The sequence below is a fragment of the Saccopteryx bilineata genome, chromosome 2 (assembly GCF_036850765.1).
Source record: "Saccopteryx bilineata isolate mSacBil1 chromosome 2, mSacBil1_pri_phased_curated, whole genome shotgun sequence".
NCBI lineage: Eukaryota > Metazoa > Chordata > Mammalia > Chiroptera > Emballonuridae > Saccopteryx > Saccopteryx bilineata.
The window spans coordinates 355,364,050-355,383,587 of NC_089491.1; the positions used below are offsets into that span (position 1 = coordinate 355,364,050).

The 19,538-nt window shown below is 43.8% G+C and overlaps 1 pseudogene; it reads right to left on the reverse strand.

Moving 5' to 3' along the window:
* Nucleotides 1-1,401: 1,401 nt before the first annotated feature.
* Nucleotides 1,402-18,843, reverse strand: LOC136323494 (polyunsaturated fatty acid lipoxygenase ALOX12-like; annotated as a pseudogene).
* Between the last annotated feature and the right edge of the window lie 695 nt (nucleotides 18,844-19,538).

Sequence of the window (19,538 nt, forward strand, 5' to 3'; positions counted from 1 at the left end):
CCCCCTTTTCTCTCTCCTCCCCTCTTGCAAACAATGGCTCGATTGATTCAGTGTCAGTCCTGGGCACTGAGGAGAGCTCAGTTGGTCTCGGCATCAGCCCCAGACGGAGATTGCCTGGTGGATTCCTGTCGGGGTACATGCGGAGTCTGTCTCTCGATCTCCCTTCCTCTCACTTAATTTTAAAAAAAGGAATATTGAGAGAACTAAATGCTAATAAATTTGATAAAATATTTTTAAATCCTAGAAACGCTAAATCTGACTGAATAATAAAAAACTAGAATTGCCCTGTAACTCTCTTCGCCTCCCACAGCCATGGTTCCACTGAAGCAAGTTGGCCCCAGGTGCTGAACATGGCTCCATGGTCTACCTCAGGAGCTAAAATGGCTCCAGTTGCAAAGAAGCAACACCCCAGATGGGCAGAGCATCGCCCCTTAATGGCTTGCCAGGTTAATCCCAGAGGGACACATGCAGGAGTCTCTCTGCCTCCCGCTTCTCCGTAATAAAAATACAAAGAAATAAAAAATAAAGTTAATAATCCAACCTTACATAAAACATTCCCCCAAATAAACAGAATGTGGAACACTGCCCAATTTACTGTTTGGGGAAATTATAGTCTCCTTAACAAAAAAATGACAAGGATAGCTCAAGAGATAATTATAGGCCAATCTTATTCATGAACACAGATGTAAAATAAGTAAACAAAATAAGCATACTGGATTTACAATGCATAACTCAGTGTCTATTTTTCAAAAATGTAAAGTTGACAAGATTTAAAAATTTATGTAGATGCAAAGTAATTCAAATAAAAATTAGAGGTTTTATTTATGGAATTCATATTTATTTGTTGATTTTTAGAGAGGAAACAGAGAGAGAGCAGAGAGAAAGGGGGGTTGAAGCTAGAAACATCTACTCATAGCAGTTGCTTCCCGCATGTGCCTTGCCCGGGCAAGCCGGCAGTTTCGAACCAGTGACGTCAGTGTTCCAGTTCGACGCTAGATCCACCACACCACCACAGGTCAGGCTGATCTTAATGTTTATATTGAAGGCCAGGAGCCCAAGAAAAGTCAAAGCAACTCTAAAGAACAAATTGGATGAATATGTCATCTATGGAAGGCTGTATAGTCATGTCAGTGAGGTATAACTACTGGACAGCTAAGAAGTAGTTTCATTCATAGATACCAACTTCACTTATGTCGGTATTATAGATTATTAGGGAGAATGGGCTTTTCAATAAACAGTGCATTGACAACTGATTATCCAGCTAGAAACAAAAATAGAATTGACTTCTATCTGCCACTATATTAAAAAGATCAGTTTAACTATTTAAAAATTTTAAATCACATCAATGATAATATGATATCATTATATAATGATTTTGTGATAAATGGAGAAGGCAAAATTTCTAGGGGAAAGAAAATGTTACATGACTAGATAATTGATTTCTCTAGAATGTTAATTTCAAGTTAAAGATCATTCTATTAGGGAAGAAGGAATAAGGACAATGCCTCATGCTAGTGAGAGGTTTAGGTAGGGAAGTCAAGAGGAGAAAATAGAACCATAGCAACTCAGACCGAGGAAAATGTAAATACCAGGGGGAAAATACCAACTATGGTGTTGGCCTAAAGTATTTGAAGGGTGAACGGTCTGAGCTCAGACAGTGATACTGTTCTCTATGCAGCTGGGCTTCAGGTATTCATAGGGAAGGTCTAGCTGCTCATTTCGGGCCACGATTTCCCTTTCCAGCTTGTCCAGATCCATTTGAAATTGTCTTAAAACAGCCTTGGGCTCAGGACCTGAGAAATATTCTTCTTTGTGATGTCCCAGGGGTACCTGAAGCAGAAAGAAAGGATCAATCATCTTCTATTCCAAGAAACAGGGACCCAAACTCCAGTCCCTCACCCTAATGTCTCCTTGTCAGTCATCAGCCCCCACAGTGTTCCAGGGGTCCCCTCTCACCATATCTGCGTGCGGCCGACTCAGGAGCCATGTGATGGCCATTTGAACACAGCTCTGCTGGACATCAGGTAGTGAACCCATCACTGTGGCCATTGTGACATCTTCCTTGGTGGTGGGTGGGGGCATCCGCATTGTGCTTGGGGTATTGGGGACCCAGGCATACCAGTCAAACTGGGGGAGGAAGAATATGGAGTCACTCAGAAACTCTGATTCAGGACCCTAGACCCTAACTCTCTCCCGGAAGTGTCTCCTAGCCCAGACACTTTCTCTCAGAGACCAGGCTTTCAGCTGTCCATACCTGGCCCTGATTGACGGCCCCGTGCTGGGCAGAGCATGTGAAGATACACATGGTAAGGAAATGGCAGAGCTGAGCCCGAGACTGGAAGGATACAGGGAAACCTAAAAAAAAGAAAAGAAAAAAGTTTAGACACCATGGTTACAAAGGAGATAAGAAAATAAATGCTGATGTTTTAAAATGTTCATATATTAGAATTAGTGTTTATTCATTCACTTCTTCAAAAAGTATTGAACTACAATTTACCAGACACTATATAGGCATTGGGAATATGCTGGTTGGGAAAACAGACTATAGTAGGAAAGAATGATAATAAACAGAATAAGTAAAATTCTGTTTAGAATTCTGTTTAGAATGATAATAAACAGAATAAGTAAAATTCTGTCTAACACAGTATGTTAAGACAGTAATAAGAATATGAGGGCCCTGGCCATTTGGCTTAGTGGTAGAGCACTGACCTGTCGTGTGGAAGTCCTGGGTTAAATTTCCAGTCAGGGCACACAGAAGAAGCGACCACCTGATTCTCTACCTCTTCCCCATCCCCTACCCCCCCCTTTCTCTCTCTTTACCTCCCACAGCCATGGCTTGATTGGTTTGAGTTGATCAGCCCCAGACACTGAGAATGTCTCCATGGAGCCTCCACTTCAGGTGCTAAAAATAGCTCAGTTGCGAGCATGGCCCCAGATGAGCAGAGCATCAGCCTCAGATGGGGGTTGCCAGGTAAATCCCAGTCGGGGTGCATGTGAGAGTCTGTCTTTCTATCTCCCCCCCCCCTCTCGCTTAAAAAAGAAGGAGAAAAAAAGAATATAAAAAAGGCAGGTAAAGGAAATCTGAGAAGCCAAGGAGGAGTAGTTGATAATTTAGTACTGGCTCTGCTGCTGACTAACTGCATTACCTTGGACCAATGGCTTAGCCTCTCTGAGCTTCTATTTTCCTATGAAAATAAAGATAATAATAGCTACCTTATAAAGACGATGATGCATGTAAAGGTCCTCAGTACCCTGTAGCTATGGTTACAAGGTGGAGTGTGGGGAGGTCTGACAGGCTCGTTGATCAAATACCCAGTTTTCAAAAAGTGTTTAAAAGGCATAGGATAAGAGTAGACATCCAAAAAGGAAAATAGGCAAAAGAGTAACAGGCTTTTCATAAAAGAGGATATCCGTATGGCTTCTAAACCTGAGAGAAATTACTCAGCTCTACTGATCATCGGGAGAATACAACTTAAACTCATAATGTGATAACACATCTTCACCAACATGACTAAAGTATTTTCTTTCCAAATATTTTAGAAGATATAGAGCAACTATAACTCATACTCTATGGCAAGAGTGTAATTTATACAACCACTTTGGAAAACTATCAGAAACTACTAAAACTGAACATACACATATCCTACGATCCATCAGTTTCACTTCTGGCTGCATACCCAACACAAATGCACACACAACAATGTTCACAGCAGCAGTGACATTAATAGCCTCAAAATGGAAATAGCCCAAACACCCACCAAAAGGAGAAAGGGAAAAAGGCCTGTGTCATATTCATGAAATAGAATAGTATAAAATGAGAAAGATGAACTACATGCTTTAAGTAACAGCATGGGTAAATTTCAAACATCTGTTTGTACTTTCATTTATGTAAAGTGCAAACAGGTAGAACTAACCTATGTAGTATGAAGTGGTTACCTTTAGATGGGCAAGGACTGGAATACAATACAAGGAGCTTTCTGAGCAGCTAATAATGTTCTTTGGCTAATTATACGAGCATGTCACCTTACAAAAAATTCAAGTTGTATAGCTATGATTTATAACAACTTTTCTCTAGGTTTATTATAATGAAATTCCTACTGTCCCGAAAGTGGTTAAGAATACCCCTATCATTCCCAGAAAGTAGTTTTAGATATCTGGGCTATAATACAGAAAAAGAGAAGTCATAGTCTCATGTTGGTGCTGAAAGGCTTCAAATCAACTTTCCCTTTCCACTCAATTTACAACTGAGGTGCTGCTCAGGAGTTTAATGACCTGCTGTCAATATTCTTGCTGATCACATTGGGAAGTAATCTCAAAGAGTGAGGCATATGATCACAATCATTTTACATTGATTGCCTTACACATGTTTTTTGTGTGACAGAGACAGAGAGAGAAACGGACAGGGACAGACAGGAAGGAACAGAGATGAGAAGCATTAATTCTTCATTGCAGCACCTTAGTTGTTCATTGATTGCTTTCTCATATGTGCCTTGACAAGGGGACTACAGCGAACAAATGACACCTTACTGAAGCCAGTGACCTTGAGCTCAAACTAGCGACCATGGGGCTCAAGCTAGAGACCCTAGCTCAAGCCATTGACCACAGGGTTTTGACCTGGGTCCTTTGCATCCTAGTCTGATACTCTATCCACCGTGCCACCATCTGGTCAGGTGCCTTACACATCTTTTGACTCTGTCACATTCATTATTTAATTTAGGACAAGTATTATATTTGCATTAGAGAAAACATATTGAAAGTGTGAAAGAATACACGGCTTATTCAAGGCGTAGGTCTGGGAAGAGAAAACCTTCACCCACTGCCTTTATCGGAGGTGCTGAGAGAGTGATGGCAAACAGGGCACCGTGAAAACTGAGGGAGAACTGAACGGATTCAAGAGATTAAAGTTTATATTCCAGGAAGTATTACAAGTGCTTTAATGAGGCTATTTCTTGGGAAGAAGCAAGCAAGAGGAGAGCTGATGAGGTGCTGTTGGGTGGATGGGGAAGGTATGGCCTCAGATACTTGCAGGTAAGACTCCACTTCTTGGTATGGGTGTGGCTTACTGATGTGTACATCCCCAGGGGCTGGTTTAAGTAATAGCTCTTAGCTATGGCTTGTAGTCATCACACAGAGGGATTCAAGGGTTTGGCATGGAGTGTAAAGAGGGAAAGAGTTATGGGACGATTCAAAACAGTCCCGGTTGGCCTATGTGTGCTAGAGAGAGGAATATGAACCTAGTAAGAGCTCAAGAAAGTCTTTGTCTTTCTTACGGATGAAAATGGGGCAGGAGAACTAAAGGAGCGCACTTTTACCTAAGAAACTTGAGTCCCAAGGATCGTAATGCTGAGTTTGGGTTTAAGTCAAAATATATACAGTATAGAGACTATAATTAGAAATGACCTTGTACTATGGCAAGTGTGTCATATGTTCGTGTCCTCTCTGTATGCTAGACAGTAGCAGGAAGGAGGAAAAGAGAATAAAATTAGGGTGGCTGTCATGGGCTTTGGTGGGAATAATTTCCTCACTTATATCCTTAGGTAAGAAAATAGACGACCATTAGGAGAGAGCCTGTGCAGATTCCTCACTGGCTCTGGTTCTGGCCTTACTGAGCCCCATGGCAGTTCAGGGGCATCTGGAAAAGGATTGTGGGTCTCTGAAGATAATCCTTGTGTTTCTAGTATTGTCCTGAGTCTTAGGAGGTGGGAAAGGAATCCAAAGGCTTTACATGTAGAGGAAGATGGGGTGATGGGGGGTTGGGGTCACGTCCCCAGAACTCAAGGCTGAGAAGGGGCTCTGGACAGAGTGTCTGAGGAGCTCCCCTCTCTGGGCCAGATCTCACCTCGGTCCTGGGCCTGGCACAGCCCCACCTCAGTGATCTCTCGACAACAGGCCTGCAGCTCAGGGTCCCCTCTCACGACATCATCCCCAGGGTAGAAGAGGTGGACGATCCCTTCCACGTACCTGCCCAGAGGAGGGAGCTGAGCTTCTAGAGAGCAGCAGGCTGTGGCCTCTGAGCACTACTCCTTTTCTGTGCCCTCTGCCCAGCTGCCTCTCGCTGTGTCTCAGTATAGATCCTTCAAGACTTGCCTTATGGGACGTTGCCCAAGTTCTTTCTAAACACTAGCTTACTAAGGAAGGAAATGTGGATTGTTACTTTTAAGAATTCTGTACACGACTGATAATCCCTCTTCATAAGAAAATCCCTGATTCCACCAGATCCATGTTTTTCCCACCCACACAGCTTTGGCTGCATACACTGTCTATTTCAGTCTCCCCATCTTCAGATCCTACCCACAGTCTCCTTACTCTCCCTCCTCGCTCCCAGGATCGAGTCCTCTGCTCCTCCTGTCTGGACCTTCTTGTTTCACGTTCCTTTTGCCCCATGCTGACCTTAGGCCAAAGCCCTGTTCTCCCTCTCCCCAATGCCCTTCATTCTCAGCTCCCACTCTCACCCACCGGGCAATGATCTCCCAGAGCCGTAAAGCATCGTGGGCATAGAGGGCACTTGGGATTCCCAGCAGGCCCCGGTCAGCCAGATCATCAGGAGGACAGAGTGAGCGGTAGGTCAGCTGAGCCATGGCACGACGGATCAACTGAACATGGCCCCCGCCACCTGTGCTCATTGCCTGGGACAAAACAGATGAGAGGCCTTGAGGAAAAGGACAGCATAGTATACAAAATGTTCAGATGTGGGGCTCTCACATTTAAAGACACAAATATAAAGGGATATACTTCTGGGTTTATGAGTCAGGGTATTACACAGGTTCGTCTAGAATCATTACAACGACAGAAGGTTATACAGAGTTGGCTAATGAGGTGGCCCCACACTCCATTACCTCCTACCTTATCAAATATCCCTCCAACTGAGATGAGGCTGAACCGTGCCCGGGCATTGATCTCCATGGTGTAGCGGGTGTGTGGGATCAGGAGCTAGATGGAGAAGATGGGAGGGGGTGGTTTATGGAGGACATGGTTGGGTCCTTCCATGTAGTGTGTGGCTCTCAGCATGGTGGCCTTCTCTCCTGGCAGTGCCCTTGCAGGCTGCTCTCCTTCTGCTTCCCTGGTCACTCAGTCTCATGTTCTCCTATTGTCCTGGAGTTGAGCTTTGGAGTCTGATTAACTAGGATTTAATCTGCACTTTGCCACTTAATTTGATATCTGACTAAGATAATAAACCCTTTAAGGGTCCACCTCTTTATCTGTTTACAGGGAATGACAATAAGGTCTTTATCACAGGCACTGTAGTGATGCTTATGTGTATAATATGTGAGTATTTAGTCCACTGCCTAGCACACAGACATCTTTGAATAGTAGCTGTTCCTATTACCGTTATTATTACCACCTTGAGTGTAGGTGTCCTATGAGAATCAGCTCTTTAACTTTTGATTTTTTAAAATAACATTTCTATCATGCACATCCCTTACAGTTTTTTTTTAAGTAGGAGGGAAGATAGAGAGACAGACTCCTGCATGCGCCCTGACTGGGATCCACCCCACAACCCCTCTGAGCCCAATGCTCCAATCAATTGAACTATCCTCAGTGCCTGAGGCCTACACTTGGACCAATGAAGTCACTGATTGTGAGAGGGGAAAACAGAGAAGGGGGAAAGGGAGGAAAAGAGAAGTAGATGGTCATGTCTCATGTGTGTCCTGACTGGGGATCCAACCCTGGATGTCCACACACCAGGCTGACACTCTACCCACTGAGCATACTGGCCTGGACCTAAAATAACTTTTCTATCATGCACATCCTTACAGTTTAACCTAGCTTTTCTATTAATTTTTCAAAGCTGCTTCTCCAATATCTAGCTTTATTACTCTAGCATTTTTTAAATTGGAGGCTGGGGGTTGGGGTGGAGAGGGTACTTGCAGTCAGAATTAGAGGAACCATATTGATCTATCTTCTTTACCAGCAGAGGGGCTGTTGTGAAATCTCCTCTTGCCACCAGCGGGTCACTGTCGATTAGGCCCCCTCTCTCCTGCTTTCCCTTGGCCGTTAAGAAAGGCCATCTCATCCTCATATGCCTTTCCTGTAGTCACAGACAATTTTGTCTGTTCCTGAGGTGGAGGAGTCATGAAATATTGGTATTTAAGAGAGCTAGTGATGCTGCATGGAGGGAAAGACACAACTGATATCACTGGTGCCAACATATCAAACAACTCGCATTGGTCTGAAACTCCAGAAAGATCGACAAGGGTGCTGAGTTTCACAGCCCAACATCCACATGAGGAGAGAAGGTACCAGAAAGCAAAGAATGAATAGTAATAATAATAATAATAAGAAGAAGAAGAACTATATTTTTTGTAGAATTTAGCCTGTGTCATGCTGTTCTGTTGTCTCTCATCAACTCTACAGTGGAGCTCCTATGATCCACATTTAGAGATGGGGACAGTGATCCCACATCTGGAAAGTACGGAGGGGAGGAGATGGGATTCAGACCCCAGCAGTCCAAATGCAGGGCCTGCACGGGCGGGTAACCTTTATAAAATGGGTAGGCTTAGCCCTCCTGGTGGCCTGATAACAACTCATCTGTCTGCCAGGGAATGAAGTTTTTATGCTGAGGCAGACAGGTGCAGAGAGGATGTCAAGGGATTTTGTAGTGTTGAAGAGGGTTTAACCACTAGGTTACACAGAAGATGGTGATGCAAAGGCATCATAAAATCAATCAAATCCAAGATCAATGAATTCTACAATATTAATGTCTACCTTGTCTATGTTACCCCAGAACCCAAAGGGGTCACTGCTACCAATGGACAAGTTTGGGGAAGAAAGTGAGGACTCCTGGAAGAAACACAATTCTGATATTCTACCTAGCGTGTGCTCACATATCTGGCTCCACTTCAAACTCCATATACCTAAAACTGAACATCTCATCTTTGACCTCACATTGGCTTCTTCTGATTTTATTGTTCTGAAAATTGTTCATAAGCATGCATTAATTTTGCTCCTGCTTTTATATACAAGGTGTCTTCAATATTTTAAAAATATTTTTAAAGCAAGGTCAAGGCTATTTTTCTGCCTTCTGGCTAGCAATAGATTGCAGGCTCTCTGTTTGGTTGAATGACAACATTTCTGGATCAGTACAACAGTATCTACCAGGTGGGCTCCTACCTGGTGACCTCTTAGTTTCCTCTCCCATCTTGCACCCAGGTGTGCTGCAACTACTATTTCCTTTCATCACAAAGTCATTGCATTTTCCTTACCAGTTATTGAACCACCATGTAATGCACCTCTGACTGGGTGGGTTAAGTAACCTCTTGGGCTGCTCTTTTATACCTTTCATCCCCTACTTCATGATTCCTAAGTTGTGGTAGAACATCCTCTATCTAAAATATAGTGTTTTATACAACATATCAGAATCTATGTGATGCAGAAAAAGCAGTGATAAGAGGGAAGTTCGTATCACTTCAGGCATATATGAACAAACAAGAGAGAGCCCAAGTGAACCACTTAACTTCACACCTAAGGAACTAGAAAAAGAAGAACAAAGACAACCCAAAACCAGCCCAAGAAAGGAGATAGTAAATTATTGTAGAATACTATGAAAAACTTTGTGCCACTAAATTCAACAACCTAGAAGAAATGGATAAATTCCTAGAACAATACAACCTTCCTAGACTGAGTCAAGAAGCAGCAGAAAGCCTAAACAGACCTATTAGTAGAGAAGAAATAGAAAAAAACCATTAAAAACTTCCCCAAAATAAAAGTCCAGGCCCAGATGGCTATACCAGTGAATTTTATCAAACATTCAAAGAAGACTTGGTTCCTATTCTACTCAAAGTCTTCCAAAAAATTGAAGAAGAAACAATACTTCCAAACATATTTTATGAGGCCAACATAACCCTCATACCAAAACCAGGCAAGGGTGGCACAAAAAAAGAAAACTACAGACCAGTATCTCTAATGAATACAGATGCTAAAATACTAAACAAAATACTGGCAAATCGAATACAACAACATATTAAAAAAATAATACATCATGATCAAGTGGGATTCATCCCAGAATCTCAAGGATGGTTCAACATACGTAAAACGGTTAACATAATACACCATATCAACAAAACAAAGAACAAAAACCACAGATCTTATCAATAGATGCAGAAAAGGCTTTCGATAAAATACAACACAATTTTATGTTTAAGATTCTCAACAAAATGGGTATAGAAGGAAAATATCTCAACATGATAAAGGCCATATATGATAAACCATCAGCTAACATCATATTAAATGGCACTAAACTGAAGGCTTTCCCCCTTAAATCAGGAACAAGACAGTGTTGTCCACTCTTTCCACTCTTATTTAATGTGGTACTAGAGGTTCTAGCCAGAGCAATCAGACAAGACAAAGAAATAAAAGGCATCCATATTGGAAAAGAAGAAGTAAAGGTATCACTTTTTGCAGATGATATGATCCTATACATCGAAAGCCCAAAGAATCCACAAAAAGACTACTAGAAACAATAAGCCAATACAGTAAGGTCGCAGGATACAAAATTAACATATAGAAGTCAATAGCCTTTCTCTATGCCAACAATGAAACAATTGAGAACGAACTCAAAAGAATAATTCCCTTCACGATTGCAACAACAACAAAAAAATACCTAGGAATAAACATAACAAAGAATGTAAAGGACTTATATAATGAAAACTAGAAAGCATTGTTAAGGGAAATCGAAAAAGATATAATGAGATGGAAGAATATACCTTGTTCTTGGTTAGGAAGAATAAATATAATCAAGATGGCCATATTACCCAAAGCAATATACAAATTTAATGCAATTCCCATCAAAATTCCAATGACATTTTTTAAAGAAATAGAGCAAAAAATCATCAGATTTATATGGAACTATAAAAAACCCCGAATAGCCAAAGCAATCCTAAAGAAAAAGAATGAAGCTGGGGGCATTACAATACCTGACTTCAAACTATATTATAGGGCCATGACAACCAAAACAGCATGGTATTGGCAGAAAAATAGACACTCAGACCTATGGAACAGAATAGAAAGTCCAGAAATAAAACCACATATATATAGTCAAATAATTTTTGATAAAGGGGCCAACAACACACAATGGAGAAAAGAAAGCCTCTTCAATAAATGGTGCTGGGAAAACTGAAAAACCACATGCAATAGAATGAAACTGGACTACAGTTTGTCCCCTTGTCCTAAAATTAACTCAAAATGGATCAAAGATCTAAACATAAAATCTGAAACAATAAATTACATAGAAGACGACATAGGCACCAAACTCATGGACCTGGGTTTTAAAGAGCATTTTATGAATTTGACTCCAAAGGCAAGAGAAGTGAAGGCAAAAGTTAATGAATGGGACTACATCAGACTAAGAAGTTTTTGCTCAGCAAGAGAAACTGATAACAAAATTGACAGACAGCCAACTAAATGGGAAATGATATTTTCAAACAACAGCTCAGATAAGGGCCTAATATCCAAAATATACAAAGAACTCATGAAACTCAACAACAAACAAACAAACAATCCAATAAAAAAAAATGGAAAGAGGACATGAACAGACACTTCTCCAGGAAGAAATACAAATGGCCAACAGATATATGAAAAGATGTTCATCTTCTTTAACTATTAGAGAAATGCAAATCAAAACTGCAATGAGATACCACCTCACACCTGTTAGATTAGCTATTATTAACAAGACAGGTAATAGCAAATGTTGGAGAGGCTGTGGAGAAAAAGGAACCCTCATACACTGTTGGTGGGAATGTAAAGTAGTACAACCATTATGGAAGAAAGTATGGTGGTTCCTCAAAAAAACTGAAAATAGAACTACCTTATGACCCAGCAATCCCTCTACTGGGTATATACCCCAAAAACTCAGGAACATTGATACGTAAAGACACATGCAGCCCCATGTTCACTGCAGCATTGTTCACAGTGGGCAGGACATGGAAACAACCAAAAAGCCCGTCAATAGATGACTGGATAAAGAAGATGTGGCACATATACACTATGGAATACTACTCAGCCATAAGAAATGATGACATCGGATCATTTACAGCAAAATGGTGGGATCTTGATAACATTATACAAAGTGAAATAAGTAAATCAGAAAAAAAACAGGAACTGCATTATTCCATATGTATGTGGGACATAAAAGTGAGACTAAGAGACATTGATAAGAGTGTGGTGGTTACGGGGGGAGGGGGGAGAGAAGAAGGGGGAGGGGCACAAAGAAAACTAGATAGAAGGTGACAGAGGACAATCTGACTTTGGGTGATGGGAATGCAACATAATTGAATGACAGGATAACCTGGACATGTTATCTTTGAATATATGTATCCTGATTTATTGATTTCACCCCATTAAAAAATAAAGTTATTAAAAATAAAAAAATAAAATATAGTGTTTTTTATTTCATGAATTTGACTCCAAAGACAAGGGAAGTAAAGGCAAAGATAAATGAATGAGACTACATCTGACTAAGAAGCTTTTGCACAGCAAAAGAAACTGACAACAAAACAAACAGACAGCCAACTAAATGGGAAATGATATTTTGAACAACAGCTCAGATAAGGGGCCAATATCCAAAATATATAAAGAACTCACAAAACTCAACAACAAACAAACAAGCAAACAACCAATAAAAAAATGGGAAGAGGACATGAACAGACACTTCTCCCAAGAAGAAATACAAATGGCCAACAGATACGAAAAGATGCTCATCTTTACTAGCTATTTGAGAAATGCAAATCAAAACTACAATGAGGTACCACCTCACACTTGTTAGATTAGCAACAAAAGAGGTAATGACAAGTGTTGGGAGAGGCTGTGGAGAAAAAGGAACCCTTATTCACTGCTGTTGGGAATGTAAATTAGTACAACCATTATGAAAGAAAGTATGGTGGTTCCTCAGAAAATTAAGACTAGAACTAACCATATAACCAGCAATCCCTCTACTGAGTATATACTCCCAAAACTCAAAATCATTGGTAGATAAAGACACTTTCACCCCCATGTTTATCGCAGCATTGTTCACGGTTGCCAAGACATGGAAACAACCAAAAAGCCCTTCAATAAAAGATTGGATAAGGAAAATGTGATACATACATACTATGGAATACTACTCAACCTTAGGAAATAATGACATAGGATCATTTGTGACAATGTGGATGGAGCTTGATAACATTATAATGAGTGAAATAAGTAAATCAGAAAAAACTAAGAACTGTAATATTCCATACATAGGTGGGACACAAAATTGAGACTCAAGAACATAGATAAGGGTACAGTGGTTAGTGGGGGAGGGAGGGGAGGGGAGGGGAGGGGAGGGGAGGGGAGGGGAGGGGAGGGGAGGGGAGGAGAGGGGCATAAAGAAAACCAAATGAAGGTTGAAGGAGGACTATTTGACTTTGGGTGATGGGTATACAACATAATTGAATGTCAAAATGACATGGAGATTTTTTTCTAAATCTATGTGCTCTAGTTGACCAATGTCACCCCATTAAAATTAACTGTCTAAATAAAATTATTAAATAAAGTAGTTTGCAAACATCAAAAAAATAAAAACATAAAATAAAATATACTGTTTTTTGTTTTGTCTCTTGATTTCAAACTCTATTTCTTGATACTTTTCTGTGGATATTCTGTGTACCATTTGTCTCCACAATTAAATACAAGCTCCTTGAAAGCAAAGTAATACTTTAGTCTATCAAATTATTTCCTACTCTATATTAGACTCATTGCTAGAGAATATCAGAGCAGCCTTACAACAAGTGCTGATTAAATGCCAAGTGACTTGACTTAATACAATCAACAGGATCTCTCTGTATTATCTCTTAAAACTGCATGAAAATCTACAGTTATCTTAAAATAAAAATAATTTAAACATTAGAAATAAAGCCACAAGGCTCAATACAATCATCTCTTCTTCTCCATTCACAAATTACTATCAAGATTTTTGTTACAATAAAATGTACATCGCTCAAACAGAAGAAGCTTTGTTAACATGTTCCCACCCACATGGCTTAAACTGTTTAAATCCTGCATAACGGTTGGGTTGTTTCCTTTCTCTGAGATGTGAGAAAGATGGGACATGGAGGGGAGAGGATGTACCTTGAAGAGAGGGTGCAGCCCTGGGAGGCACCTCATGGTGGCCACAGCGATGACCTCAGCCAGCAAGTGAGTGTTCAGAATGTGATACTGGAGCTCGTGTAGTTGGAAATCTGAACTTCGAACCCAGGTCTTTGCCAGGAGCCAGGCTAATGGAGGATCTGAGGGCAGGAACAGTGGTGGGGTGGGCGAGCTGGGGTTGGGAGGCTGGATCTGGAATAAAGAGATATTAAGCATTCATTGACCTCATCATATGTTAGACACTATGCTTAACACTCTGGGGAAACTAATGGCTAAGATTATATCCTCCCAGGGAATTATAATTTAGTTGGAGGAATGAAGATTCTTATCGTTGGCCTCTCAATACCTGTGGGAGCATGTGAGTGTCAAGATGGCCGGGATCATAGCAGGAGGAATTGGAAAGAGGGAGTCCAGTATGACTGTAACAGTGGTTTAGGAGAAACCTGACGATGGTCTGAGTCAGGATGGTAGAATAGGAAGAAGCTGAACTTCTGAGATAACTGTCAGTTCTCGACAACTGGTTGGTGAGAACAGTAAGAACGAAAACACATTAAACCAAAGGGAGAAAAGATGTCTAAGAAAGAAGGGGTATTTCACAGATTCAAAGGTCAGATAAACATTGAGTAGCCTTAGCATGGGAATCAACAGAGACCACTATGACTCTCAAAAAGGCCATTTCCGGTAAGTAATGAGCAGACTGCAAGGTAGGAAGAAGATATTGGAGACGAGGACAGGCAGCTCTTACTGAGTGCAGCCGGGGTGGGGGACAAGAGCCAGTGGTCTTTGTGTTTTGGCAGAGGTTGGGGTGAACACAAAGCAGTGTTGGGAGGAGGAGTCCCAGGCCGCCTCACCTGGATGACCATGGGCAGCAGCTTCCCACTGGGTTCCATCTTCAACATGACGAGGGGGGCAGCCACGTACTGCTTCTCTCCTTGGATCACGTTGGCTGGAATTCCATCCAGTAGGATGAAGTCAGCTTCAAACAGGGAACCATTCTGGGGATAGGAAGAATGTATCCATGGTTATAGTTGAAAACATACTTCCACAGGGCCCAAGCAAAGAAGAAGAAATATAAAGACATTCAGAACAGTTTCTTGCCATTTTCCTACATCAGTACCAAAGTCCCAGTGGCAGAACTGAAGGAAGCTCCAGTACATCAAGCTCAAGTCCTCTCATCTTAGAGAAAGGGATAAGACCCCATGGAAGGACTCTTCCCTAGTGACATGTGACTTGTCTGTGGCAGAGGTAGATTTAGGATTGGGTATTCCAGTTGATGCTATACCACAGGAATGCCAAACTCTTCCCTTGTCAGGTTGTCCAAGCTCCTTGCCCCGACATCTCCTAAGGGTCTACTTTACTGACTAGATTCAGCCTCAGTGCATTTCCCTACATACTTTATAAGCAGAGGACTCTGCACCCAGGGACAGTGGATTAGCACAGCCTCCCTTCCCTGACTCACATTTGGTCCCTGCCTTTCACCATGTCTCCCCACACAGACAAGGAGAGAACAGAGTAGGGAAGGAGGAGGTACCTGGAGTTCTTTCTCCAACTGGGCCTGAAGCTCCTCCATCCCCGAGGGCAGCACCAGCCGGGAGGGCAGAGAGGTGGAGCGTCTCAGCAGCATGGGGTTGGTACCATCAATTTACGAAATCCTCCCTATTTCTGGTTCCACCAGCCCCACTCCATTCTGACCATTTGCTCACCCTGCCTTCAGTGTCCATTCATAGTCCAGCCTCTTTGCCTCATGGAATCTCATATTTAGAGGGAGATCATCCTTACTGCCTGCAGCTAGTGACAGGGGTAACCCTTCCTTCCAGTTGACCCAGCTAGGAGATTGAGGAACTGGTGGCCAAAAAGCTCATCATCCTGCCAGCACCGCTGAACCTTCTCTGTGAGATTTGAGTGGATGGTAGGAAGAGGATACTCACCACAATCCAATGTCCCTCTCCTCCAGACCTTACCCCAGGGATTTAGTCATGTCATGACTCCATATGCAGCCTACATATTTTCATTCATGAGGTTTCTTTGGGGACTACAGAGTGTGACACACAGCTCATACTCCATAACACCTTAAAAGGGCCATCAACGTGTTATAAAGAACAGAGGAAACCACTGACCAGCCAGGGCAGTCTTCGGTCCCCAGAAGATCTGATTAAAATCTTCCAGTTTGTTCCAGGAACTCAGGAGGGTGTAAACATATTTGAAAGCAATCTCCATAATCCTAGAACAGATATCAAAGATGAAACCATCAATTTACGAAATCCTCCCTATTTCTGGTTCCACCAGCCCCACTCCATTCTGACCATTTGCTCACCCTGCCTTCAGTGTCCATTCATAGTCCAGCCTCTTTGCCTCATGGAATCTCATATTTAGAGGGAGATCATCCTTACTGCCTGCAGCTATTGACAGGGGTAACCCTTCCTTCCAGTTGACCCAGCTAGGAGTTGGGGACAAAGGGTAATGAAGGGCATAGAAGTCAGTGATGGAGGAAGTTGTCAGGGAAGGGGGGTGCAATAGGGTGGTTACCAGTAGATTTGCTGTCTTTCCTCCAGTTCCTTTTCTCTATGCTTCTGGAACACATCCAAGGTATTGGTTCCTGCCAGGCGGGCTGTGGAGACATTAAGGCAATTGACCTTAATACTTTGTACAATAGCATGCTATGCCCTGGACTTCTTACAATCTCCTCTTTTTTAATTGTATAGCAGCAGAATCTTTTTTCCTTTTTCTCTACCTCTTTCTCTCCTGCTTAATTCCCTAGTCATTTATCTTCACCCACTCCCTTTTCTTCACTCATATCAGATCGCACATTTGTCCTGAGGAAAGTCCCCTTTTACATACCCTATTATACCCTTAACTCAAATTTCTCTATGGCTGTTCTTCATTATCAATGAATTTCATTTTTAATCAGCTGAAATGTCCACACCTATCCTACGCTATCCCTATTTATCTCGTTAATTTCCCTATCCTGATCCTCTAATGTGCACACCTAAACCTGTTCTCCAAAATAACATATTTCAAGTTAGGTACACTTACCCCTCTGACCTCCCGTATCTCCACCATCACCTGTTCCCTGAGATAAAACAGTCTATGTGTGCCAAACTCTAAGCGCTGTTTCCACATCGCTATCTGTATCCAGCTTCATCTCACCTACCCTCCACATCACAACGTTTATAGCTGGTAGCCTGACTTCATCCTGCCCTCATCTGTACTTATGCCTGCTTGTGTCTCAAAGACATAGATTACATGTTTCCAGTCTTACCTGTCATGCACCTCAACTGTCTCTCATACTTACTTCCTAAGATAACAGATTCTGTATTTGCAGTCCTCATTCATCCCAGCCCCAATCAGGGTGCTTCCTGCTCTCACAGTTTCTTCCGTGTTTTTCCTACCATGGCAGCAGTGCACGTCATATCCATGTGCTTCCCTTACCTGTCTCCTCTCGGGGGTCACGCCCACCATCCCCTATTCCATGTGTTAGCCTCACCTGCCCCTGCCCTAACTTGTTCCCAGTCACTAGAGATCTTTCACTTGACTTTGGCTCCTCTGCTTTCCAGCATTGCTGCCACTCCCATTCCCTGTGCTCACTTCTAGGGAGGTGGGATCCGCACATCACTTAGTTCCGGTCCAGTCCCACTTCCAGCCTTTTTAATTCTACGTGTAACCTCCCCCACTTCCTGTCTTCTCCACCCTTCACCTGCGGAGCAGCCACTTTGTCAAGCCCTTTGGACCTTCCTCAGTGCTGTCCCCTGCCTCCCGCCCCACCCCCAGGAGTCCCGAGACCCTGCGCCCACTTCCCTGAGCGGCCCCTCACCGGTGCCCTCGGGCAGGGTCAGCACGCCCTCGCCCTGTACCCAGCGGTAGCACGGGAAGGCGGCCTCCTCCGCGCTGGCCCCGGGGCCCCGCACGGTGATGCGGTCGCAGAACCACGCGTCGTCCACCAGGCAGTGCTGTTTGCGCAACTTCACGAACTGCAGGGGCCCCAAGTCGTCCGGAACGTCGTGCTCGAACTCCTCCACCTGTGGGGACCGGAACCCGCTGAGACTTGGTAGCGGGGACCCTGGACAGGCCGTGTTCCCTGGGGGAGGGGGTCTTCTGTAGACTCTGGTGACAAAGCCTCCTGCATTCCCTCCTCCCAACACCACCAGGAGGTCCCACAGCAGCGGGAGGACCGGGACGAGGGGCGCGGGGCGAGGAGCGCAGTGTCCTGAACTGAAGGCTGAGCAGCATCTCCTGCGCCCTCCATCTCCTGCGCCGTCGCCGTCTTCGAGCTCTCAGAAAACCTAACCCCCTTGGAGCTCAGATTCCATAATGACACAGGCCTGAGGTCACTTGGTAAAGGAGGGGAGGTAACGGTCAAAAGGAGGGGCAAAGGGGTTGAGCCCGGCTCGGGCCTGGCTCTGACCCTCACCCACCGGGCAGTCGTCCCTTCTCCCTGGAAGTTCCAGTCGGCACCGCAGCGCCGTCTCTGGTCCCAGCCTCCATGTCCCGCCCGCCCTCACGCCGCTGGCCCAGCCCCGGACCCGGCTGAGTCCCCGCCTTCCCCGTCCACCTGGCCCGACGTTGGGCGCAGCTGCAGCTCCAGCTCCGCCTCCCCGCGCGCCCCGACCAGCCACAGCTGCGCGCGGTTGAAAGACCCGGACAAGACCCAGGACCCGGTGGCCACGCGGATGCGGTAGCGACCCATGGTAGCGGGTGGGCTCGCCTGAGTGTCAGAGGTTTGTTACTGATACCAAAGACTCCGCGGGCAAAGTTGGTTTTATCGCCTGCAGGACAAGTCCAGGGCTTAATAAAGCAGGACTCTGTGCGCCGCCCACTGCAGGATTGGTCCCCACCCCACACAAACCAGAGCCTGGGATTAGCTCATAGGGTGGGGAAAGGCGGACTGCCCTGCCAGCGCGGGGCTGAGCAATGGGCTTGGCGGAAGATGAGGAGCTGAGCCTGGGTGTGGGAACACATGAAGAGGGGCAGGGCGAATCCACTAGAGTTTTCCTTCTAGACTCTCCGTCCCCACCCCCTATTGCCAGCCCACCCCCATCCCGGTCTAAGCACCCCTTCCGTTTTAATACCATTTTCTGAAGGGGTCCTGGGGGCCAGTCCCTTTTCCTGCTGGCAGTGCCTGGTGCCCCTGGGCGAATGTACCCCTGTCTCTTCACCTACCAGGTCTGGTTGCCGAACAGACATTGGGGTTGTTATTGTGGGCCAGAGAAGGCCTTTCTTGAGGAACATTCCAGAATTCAGGAATATGTTAGAGTATTACCTGTAATACAAGTTTGGTGTCCACCCACCTAGAAGTAGCTAATGTATTCCTTTTCTCCCTTTTCTACCCACACCCCCATCCCAAGACAGGTAACTAATGTCATATCTACTGTTTCTGCTTGTCCCCTCCTTTCTGTTAATAGGATTCTTTCATATAGTTTGGGTCATTTCTTCCACAG